This window comes from Musa acuminata, chromosome BXJ2-5, assembly GCF_036884655.1.
Source record: "Musa acuminata AAA Group cultivar baxijiao chromosome BXJ2-5, Cavendish_Baxijiao_AAA, whole genome shotgun sequence".
Taxonomy (NCBI): domain Eukaryota; kingdom Viridiplantae; phylum Streptophyta; class Magnoliopsida; order Zingiberales; family Musaceae; genus Musa; species Musa acuminata.
This window is the reverse complement of record NC_088342.1, coordinates 28,095,001-28,106,215: the sequence shown is the minus strand read 5'-3', so window position 1 is coordinate 28,106,215 and position 11,215 is coordinate 28,095,001.

Genomic DNA, 11,215 nt, shown 5'->3' with positions numbered 1-11,215 from the left:
CTGCAATTTAGTTATCCTTATTTTGCTATATTGCTACATAAACTTTTCGTCATAAAGTTTTCATCTCTGCGATGAAAGATACATTGCAGAATTCCAATCATATAGCATCGTCTGTTTGATCTTGCTACTATGTTTTTTCTATCCAAATCTCTACAAAATTTTTATGACATCTTTGACATTTCCTAACAGCATATTTCCTTTGGTTTTGTCAAAAAATTCTCAATATAAACCATTGATATTTTACGTCTAATCTGCTATACTTGAAAATCTGTACTGTAAAATTTCAGCCGCATAGCACTGTTTGTTTGATCTTGATACTACGTTGTTTCTATCCAAATCTCTACGAAATTTTTGTAATAACTTTAAGACTTCCTAACAGTGGATTTCCCATTAGTTACATCAAAAAATTCTCAATATAAACCACTGATCTTTTACGTCCAATCTGCTATACTTAAAAATCTGTGCTGCAGAAAGTTTCAGCCGCATATTTTTACCTTAACCCATCTTTTTGCAATCTTTTTTGAATGAAATTTCTTCTACACTTCATAGATCATCTTGGCTTCTATCTAAGATTGATCTATTAAGGAATTCATCTCTAAAAACGATTTTGTGTTGCTGCAAATTTTCATCGTAAGCCGCTGAAATTTTTCGACGAGAATTCTGCAATCGCAACTTACACCAATTTCCTTACTGTTATACTGCCGAAATTTTCTTGATTAAATTAGACATCCTTGCTGTCATATAAACTGTGATTTTTCTGTCAATTCCCTCCTCAATTCTCTCAAGTTTTTGGTGGAAATTATATCGAGAAACCGTTGTTTCTTCGACGATAATTCTACTCTTACAAGACAGCACATACTTGCTGCAACTTCCACTGATTTCTATCAAACCTTTGCTACCATCTACCACAGATCCAAAACTTTCATCCACAGCCCTAAAACTCCACCAAACCACACCCTCAAACTGCACCCAAAATAGCTACAAAACAAGCCTAAACCGTAGCCTACATCCACCAATCCACCAACCCTTTCGACCATCACCTCTCTCAACCAATACATGCCTTTAACTCAACAACAAAAGAGAGATCTTAACATCATAGATTTGGTGGCATATACTATGGCATCTGAGGAGGTAATCAATGCTAAATTTGAAGCCTTTGAGGCGCGAATGGAGGATAAGATTCAGATGCTCTTTACCGAACTCAGATTGGGCCGACCACTAAGCCCGAAGAAATCACATCAAGGAGAGAGCTTTGCCCAATCGCACCAAGCCCAAAGATATGACTTCTAAGAGAGGGGAAGCTCTATGACTGACCCTAACTATCCATGCATGAGAGTGGACTTCCCTAGATGGGAAGAAGGAGACCCGATTGGTTGGATCTCGCGCGCAGAGCGATATTTTCGGTACCACATAACCGCGGGTGCATCTATGGTAAAAATTGCAGCTATACATCTTGAAGGGGATGCTATACAGTGGTTTGACTAGTTTGAACATACTTATAGAGTCCTTTCATGGCAACAATTCAAAGAAGGACTGCTGATCCGCTTCAGACCAACCGATTACGAGAATATTGACGAACAACTAGCAAAGATCCGACAAACCTCCACCAATCAGGAGTACCAAACCAGGGTTGAAAGGTTATCTAATCAAACTCGTGATTGGTCTTAAAAATAGCTATAGAGGACCTTCATTAAGGGCTTGAAGCCAGAGATCCGAGGAGAAGTTAAAGCGCGACAACCGTATACACTTATGGCAGCCATCTCTTTCACACGACATCAAGAGGAGCAATTGAACCATGAAGCTCGGAGGACTAGGGTCACTCCTCAACTAGTAATATTGAAGCCCTCAGCCCCACCTACTGTCAACCAAGTCCCTACACCAAAGAGGTTAACAAGAGAAGAGCTTCGGGAGCGATATACGAAGGGGTTATGTTGGCATTGTGATGAACCGTGGAGCCGTGAGCATCGCTGTAGTAAAGGGAGACTTCTTATGATTGAACCAATAGAAGAAGAGGTCATTGAACATCCAGAAGAGAGCCTTGAACATGAAGAAGAAGATGCAGAAGAAGAGCTACAACCGACCGAAGTTACGGTACATGCACTAGCCGGCTACTCAAACCCGCAAACGATGAAAGTTGGCGGCCTTCTCAAACAACAACCGATCACTGTTCTCATCGATATGGGCAGTACTAATAACTTTCTAAATAGTAAGGTTACTATCCAAATGGCCTTACCTATCGAGAATTGCAGCAGGTTTGACATTAAGGTCGCCGATGGATGGATTTTGAAGTATGATCGAAGGCGCCCGCAAGTGAAACTATTGCTGATCATGAGGTCTTACCAAGAGATAATTACATATTTCTTTCTTTTCCCTCTTGATGATCATGAGGTCATGCTCAGAATTAAATGGTTGACGACATTAGGTGATATTTCTTGAAATTTTATGTAATTAATTATGAAATTTTACAATAAGGAGAAACAGGTGATACTGAACGGGAAACGTGGGGGTGACGTAACGACGATTTGCACACAACAAATGGAGAAGGTTTTGCATAAAGCATACAGCGACTTTTTGGTACAACTTGAGCAGCACACTAAGGGAGAGCCAATAGAATTTGAAGATCTAAACCTACTTCCTTTGCTTGCTGAATTTTCAGATATATTTGACGAACTGCACAACCTACCTCTTACCCGTCGGCATGATCATTATATAATGATTCTTTCAAGCAAACCTCCAGCAAATACTCGGCCATATCAGTATCTACATCTTCAGAAGGATGAAATAGAAAGGATTATAAAAGAGATGCACAAAACATGAGTTATTCAGCCAAGTTGCAGCCTCTACTCTTCACCGGTGCTACTTATACGCAAGAAGGACGGAACATGACAAATATGCGTTGATTACCGAGCTCTCAATGGCATAACCATCAAGGATAAATACCCTATTCCAGTAGTAGATGAATTGCTAGATGAAAGGGAGCACAAATCTTCACAAAGTTGGACCTTCGATCCGGGTATTATCAAATACGAGTGTATAAAGAAGTCATACCGAAAACCGCCTTTCGAACATACAACGGCCACTACGAATTTTTACTTTCTTGGGCATATCATATCAGAGGAAGGTGTGACGGTGGACCCCTTCAAGATTGAAGCAATGCAAAACTGGCCTACCCCGAGGAACATAAAATTGCTACATGGCTTTCTGGGTTTAATAGGCTACTACCGTAAGTTCGTGAAAAACTTTGGAAAGATCAGTGCACCACTTACTTCCATACTGGAAAAAGATGTCTTCCAATGGTCGGACAGAGCCTCCACTGCCTTTGACAAACTTAAGGCAACCATAACAACGACGCCAGTGCTAGCGCTACCAGATTTCAACCGACCCTTCATCATTAAGGTCGATGCATCTGGAGACAGAATGGGAGACGTTCTCATGCAAGATGGTCGACCACTCACATACATTAGCAAGACATTATCTCCCCCCTATCAAAACATGTTAACATATGATAAGGAGATACTCGCCATTGTGCACACAGCAATGAGGTGGAGATCGTACTTGATCAGGAGATACTTTCAAATCAAGACCGACCATAAAAGCCTAAAATATCTCTTGGAGCAGAAGATATCTTCCCCCAAGCAACAAAAATGGGTAACAAAACTTCATGGATTTGATTATGAAATAACTTACAAAAAGTGGAAAGAGAATGTTGTTGCAGATGCGCTTTCGCGGCTACTTGAGCAAGCTGAATTTTTGGTTGTTTTACTTTCAACCAGCGACTTCCTTGAGGATATTAAGATGGAATGGCAGGAAGATTTAGAGACTAGTAAGATAAAAAAAAAATTGGAGGAAGCACCAAGCTCCGTGGCTCATTACAATTGGGACTCAAAAGATTTATATTATAAGGGATGCATTGTGCTTATAATAAATTCTACTTGCATCTTCACGAGCATATTTTAGACAAAGTTATTCCATATGTAGGGTACTAAATTGAAAAGGAGTATGGCATATCACCCACAAATCAACGGCCAGACAGAAGTTGTAAATAGGTGCTTGGAGACAGCCCAAAGCCACCCACCAAATATGACTATCCAAGGAGAACTCCAGACCCAGCCAAGTGCCATTATTGATCGATGGATCGTGACTCGACGACGACGACCCACTGCTAAAGTGCTAATACAGTGGGTGAACCTACTAACAGAAGATGCCACTTGTGAGAACTATGACGACTTGAAGATCAAATTCTCAAAATTCATGAATTGTTAGCCTCGAGGACAAGGCTGATTTGAAGAGGGCGGGTCTGTTAGGACTCTAGCTAGGAGAGTCCTAATTGAGAGGGACATTCATGTAAAACCTACCTAAGCTGACCCCTATTAAAGAGGTGAAGAGGCCGGCTAGGGTTAGGAGGTTGTTTCTTAGAGAAGAATTAGGAGTTGTAAAGGAATATGAGTCTTGAGTAGAAGTCCTATTAGGAGTTGGTTAGAAGTAGGAGTCTTGAGTAGGAGTCCTATTAGGAGTTTGGGTTTAGAAACCCTATAAATAGCCATGTATTCCTCCTCTTTTGATAAGCAATAGATGAATCTTTTCTGCAGCCTTTGAGCAGTAACTTGGAGGGAGGAACCCCTATAGAGTTCCAAGGAGGCCGATCCCCTAAAGAGATCAACCCCAAGTTTAGAATCTACAAGGGTTCTAACAGTGTGGCCTCTGCTAATACATCGTAGGGTCTGTTCCACCTTCGATTTTGTTTGCTCCTTTGGCAATTGATATTCATCCACCCACTCTTGGGTCACACCTAGATGAAGCACTACTCTAGGACAGTCCATCGCCTAGTAGCTCCCGAAGTCCACTGACTTCGCTGAAAATGGTGCACCATTGTTTGGATCCTGGGCCTCTACCCCTACCACCTCAATCTTCGTTACGCACCGCTTTATGCCTAGCAACTTGATTGGCAACACCGTCGCCCCCGTGAGCGGCTCTGCTTGCAGGCCCCACGAGCGCCTATGCCAGCAGGCATCATCGGCATCGCAGGCGCCTTTGCCCATAGGCAGCCAGTTGTAGGCCGCCAGCCACCTGTGGTAGTGTTCAGCCATGGTCGAGGGTATCACTCAGCTATGCTTATTTTAGCCAAGCCAAGAGCATTAAACATGCCCTCGGCAAGGCTGCAAGCAGCCTTCGACCAAACCCTTGGGTAGCAACAGTTGTTGTCCCCTTTTTCTCCTATTTTACGTCAACAATTTTAACGTTAAAAACTCTTTCTAAAATACAACATACGTAGTTTAAAACCAATCTTTTGTATGAACAACCTGGCTCTAATACCATTGTAGAGAAATATAGGGGGCGACATCATATGCGCAGCGGAAGAAAAAAACAAAATATCTAATTTCCCAAAGATGTGTTCGTCGTCGTGCGAAGATTGGTGCGTAAAATCTGCAAAACAAAAAACTACGTATATGAAATGTTATGTTACCTAGGAAGATCATATATCCCTGAATCCTTATAGATCTCTAGGAGAGGGTGAAAGAGGTCAAGCGTACTCCTCTCTAGCATTATTCCACATAGTAGGGCTGCGATAATGTTCCTCAAATCTCCAAGCCTGCTATCTGAGAAGGAGAATGGAGAGGAGAATAGGAGATGGCAACCCAGAAAGGCTCTAGCCTATGAACCGTTGGTTCTCTCCTATTTATAGAGATCCCCTATCGACTTAATGTTAAATCTCATATTTTGATGATGAAACCAATTGATAGTATTTATGATTTGATATGTGTTTTGAGTGACGCAGGAAGCTTCAATTAAGAAGAGACAATTAAAGCAAGAAGAATCATGTTGGGCCAGAGAAAAATAAGTCAAAAGATTGGACGTCGCACTGGAGGATCGGTCGATATATCGATAGAAGGCTTCGGGCCATGGTTTCGAGCATTAGGCTAAGAAGAGTGGATATTGTACCAAGGATATTAGAATTGCGGAGGTCAATTGGCCGATTGGGCAATAGGTCGCAAGAGAGGACGATGCGCCAAAGAATCGGACGAAGCGTCGATGGACCAATGACATGCCGGACAACATGATCCATACTTAGTAATAATTGTCTAGATCAAAGTGTGTTTTATGTGTGCAGGATTAATTACGATAGTAAGGCATAAAACAAAATGAATTCCCGGAGTCGAGAATGAGATTTAGTTGGGAGTTCGAGAGTTCGTCGAAAGTCCAGACATTCATCGGAAGTTCTGTAGGAACCAACCGAGAAATCAAGGAGCTTGCTAAAGAAGCTCGTCAAAACTCGCCAACAAGATCATTGTGAAATCCAAGAGCTTATCGGGAGTCCACTGGAACATTGCCGAGAGATTGTCGGAAGATCGCCGAAAGCTTGCTGGAAGAAACCTTGGCTCATCGGACTTATTTAGCTTAGTGTATGCCTTAGAATTCGTAGTTAGCACATAATTAGATTGGAATTGGGCCAACCCAATTAAGAGCCAATTGGGCCCATGTAAATACTGTGTTGGGCCAAGTAAAAAGGCCTAAACAGTGACCCAAGAGATAGCACTATCGTGGCATAGTCTCCAAGACTATGTTAGGTGGTGGTACCACCGATCTAGGCAGTAGTACCACCCAGACACAGTCTCCGAGAGGCTGTCAGGTAGTGGTACCACTAGTCTAGGCGGTGGTACCGCCCAGTGCAGTGTCAGTGTCAGATCGACACTGGCAGTGGTACCGCCCAACACAGGCGGTGGTATCGCCTATACCTAGAAAACCCGAGATGAGATGTTTTTAGGCTCTAAGTTTGAATCAACTTGAGGCCTATAAATACCTCTCTCATTCCTGGTTAACATAGACAAGCACTGAGAGTTTTAAAGTGAGAAAATGCTATTGCAATCACTTGAGAAATCCTCTCCTCTATACCTAAGTTTAGAATTCTATTTAGAGATGAGTGAATGCTTGTAAAGGTTGTCTCCTAAACCTATAAAAAGGATAAGAGAGGTGTAAAAGGTGGTTGGTCTTCGCTTATTGAAGGAAGACCGAAAGTGGATGCTGGTAGTCTCGACGGAAGAAGAATCGACGGAGTGGATGTAGGTCATGACGACCGAACCACTATAAAAATATGGTTTACGTTTCTTTTGTATAATTTACCTTACTGCAAACCTCCTTACTTGCTTACTACTTTTAATATGTTTACAAATACGCTTTTAAGTTAAGTATATTTCTGAGATCGGTTTTTAATGTACGAAAAAGAGATTTTCTTAAACCGACATTTTTACCGCTGCACTAATTCACACACGCCCCCCCCCCCCCCCCCCCCCCTCCTAATGTCGATTCATTCCTAACAGTTGATATCAGAGCCATGTTCGTTTCTCATTTGGTTTAACACTTAAGAGAAATGGCTCTTTTCGGCTTTCAAGAGGGTCACTCTCTCATTCGTCCTCCCTTGTTCAATAGGACGGACAACATATATTGGAAAACTTGAATGAGAGTTTTCTTACTTTCTTTGGATTTAAATTTATAGAGTATTATTGAATATGGCTTTCAAAAATCTTTTAAACTAATGAATGAATGAAATGATTTGGAGAAGAAGATTTTTTCCTTAAATGCTAGAGCTATGAACACTCTATTTTGTGCCTTAGACAAAAATGAATTCAATCAAAATTCTTTGTACGAAACGGCTTTCGATATTTGACACACTCTTTAAATCACACATGAAGGCACTAGTAGAGTAAAAGATTCTAAGATAAATCTTTTAATGCATGATTTTGAACGTTTTCGAATGAAGTCAAGCGAAACCATTATTGACATATATACCCGTTTTACGGATGCCGTCAATGGTTTAAAAGCACTTGGTAAAAGTTTTTCAGATTTTAAACTTGTAAACAAAATTTTATGTTCTCTTCATAAGAACTGGAATTTAAAAGTAATTGTCATACAAGAGGCAAACCAAACCAATATGGCACAAAACAAACTTGAGGACAACCTTCCAAATAACAGATAGGATTTCGGACTTAGAACAATTAAAGACCACTCAAGCATAAGCTCAAGTGATGGTGAACTTGAACTCCTCACTATGAAATTTAAAAAGTTAATGAAACAAAAATTAAAGAACAAAAACAATGTAACTATTTGCTATGAACGCAAAAAGTGAGAAGCATTTTGGGACGAATCAAGTTCATCCGAAGATGAAGAACAAATCGAGGCGAGGTGACAAACTACGCCTTAACGATTTTCGACAATAAGGTAAACAACTCAAATGAAACCCCCTTAATTTATTTTGAAATTACATGATACTTTTCATGAGTTATTTTTAATTTAGTTTAGAAAATTTATTTTTTAAAAATTATATGTTTAATAATATAATGAAAATATAAAATTTGGGATCATACTAGTAATCTTGAAAATGATAATGACAATTACATGTTTTATTAAAATATAACAAAATGTTAGATTTAAATAATCCTATGTATGTTTCTAAGAAGAAATAATATGTATCTTGATGATTTCTGATTTTGATTTATGAGACCATGTTTTGATGTCATGCCCAAAGTAGTGATGCATAATGATCATGCTTAATAAATTTATATTTCAAAATTATACATGAGATTTTAAAAGTTATACATGATGATTTTTGTGATTTATTGATCTTGATGATTTTATGATAAATCTTGCACGTTCATTTTAAACAATGATATATATTTTGATTTGGCATAAAAAAAAAACACTTAGGCATGCTTGTAAGAAATCAAATCACTTAAACTGAAATAACTAAAAAGAGAAAAATATTTTTTCTTGAAATTTTTTTTCTCTATCTTTTGATTTTGATGAATCTATTTGATTATTTTTTATGAATCTCTTGAAAATGATTTTGATTTGACGATTTGAATTTGAATGAGTTTTATTCAAATCATGATCTTGATCTCTTTAAATTACTTGAGATTTTTTTTGAATAAAGATCTCTTCTTTGTACTCCTATGATTTTTTTTGGTATTTTATTTAAAGAAGAGATTTACTATATGAATCATATCTTTTGGTATTCAAGTGGTCTTATCTTTTATGACATGATTTCTTTGTATTTATAGCTTGTATGCCTTGAAATGATTGAAATATTTTACACCATTATATTCTTCCCTTCTTCATTCTTGTTTACAATGATAAAAAGGGAGAGAAGTTTTTTATCATAGTAGGATGTAATTTGACAAAATTGGTACCATCATGATGTGAAATAGTTATGATTTGAAATGATGCATGCAATACTTATGATTTTATTATAATGATGTACATGATGTATTACATATAATGTGAATCATGATTAAAATTACATTGACTTGAATTCAATTTAAATTCAAGGTTTATCTCAATTATGATATATTACAATAAGAATGATACTTTATTTTTATCATAATTTGAAAATTGATTGATTGCACCATTGCATTGTTATTCCCCTCTTTTTGTAAATGCACATCACGAAAAGAGACAAACTTGCTAGCTTGCTCAACTCAAAAGAGAAGCAAGAAGTGTTATCTTGCAAATCTCAAGAGAAGCAATGTTTGCTAAGTTACACAGTTTACAAGAAGATGCAAAAATGATGCTATCTTGTACATTTTAAAAACTTGCTAGTTTGAACATCGTATGCTAACTTGCACATCTAGCAAAGTTTACAATCTTGTAAAACTCAAAATGTTTGCTAGCTTGCATGATGATTAAACTTGAGATTTATTATGCAATGATTTAAAAGTATGTCTAAAACACTTGATAATTGAACTTCTCCTTTTTGTTAATGACAAAGAGGGAGAAGTATGTTGATGTTATGCATGATTTTATCATGTCATATTGCTTGAATTTTTGAATCCAAGAGGTTTATCAATATGGTATATTGATAGGGGAGTTTGTTTGAACTCTGAGAGTTAAGGTTAACTCCATCATCAATTGGTTGTCATCATCAAAAAGGGGGAGATTGTTGAATCTCATATTTTGATGATAAAACTAATTGATAGTGTTTATGATTTGATATGAGTTTTGAGTGACGTAGGAAGCTTCGATCAAGAAGAGACAATTAAAGCAAGAAGAATCATGTTGGGCCAAAGAAAAACATGTCAGAAGATTGGACATCGCGCTTGAGGATCGATCGATATATCGACAGAAGGCTTCGGGCCATGGTTTCAGGTATCAGGCCAAGAAGAGCGGATATTGCTCCAAGGATATCGGAGTTGCGGAGGTCAACTGGCCAATTGGACAATAGGCCGCAAGAGAGGATGATGCGTCAAAGAATCGGATGAAGCGTCGATGGACCAATAACATGCCGAACAATGTGATTCATGCTTAGTAATAATTGTCTAGATCAAAGTGTGTTTTATGTATTCAGGATTAATTACGATAGTAAGGCATAAAATAAAATAAAGTCTTAGAGTCGAGAACAAGATTTCGTTGGAAGTTCGAGAGTTCGTCGGAAGTTCGGACGTTCGTCGAAAGTTCTACCGGAACCAACTGAGAAGTCCAGGAGCTTGCCAAAGAAGCTCGTCGAAACTCGCCAAGAAGATCGTCATGAAATCTAGGAGCTTACCGTCCGCTAGAATATTGTCGAGATTATCGGAAGTTCACCGAAAGCTCGCCGAAAGAAACCTTGACTTATCAGACTTATTTAACTTAGTGTATGCCTTAGAATTCATAATTAGCAAATAATTAGATTGGAATTGAGCCAACCCAAATAGGGGCCAGTTGGGCCCATGTAAGGATTGTGTTGGGCCAAGTGAAAAGACCCAAATAGTGACCCAAGAGGTGGCATCGTCGTGGCAGAGTCTCCGAGACTATGTCAGGCGGTGGTACTGCCTAGACATAGTCTTTGAGAGGCTGTCGGGTGATGGTACTGCCCAGTGTAGTGTTAGTGTTAGAGTGACACAAGCGGTGGTACCATCCATACCTAGGAAACCCAGGATGAGATGTTTTTAGGCTCCAAGTTTGAATCAACTTGAGGCCTATAAATACCCCTCTCATCCCTAGTTAACATTGACAAGCACATAGAGATTTAAAGTGAAAAAACATTGTTGCAATCACCTGAGAAATCCCCTCCTCTAGACCTAAGTTTAGAATTCTGTTTAGAGAGGAGTGAGTGCTTCTAATGGTTGTCTTCTAAACCTGTGAAAATGAGAAGAGGGGTGTAAAAGGTAGTTGGTATTCGTCTATTGAAGGAAGACCGATAGTGGATGCTGGTGGCCTCGATGGAAGAGGAATCGGCAGAATAGAT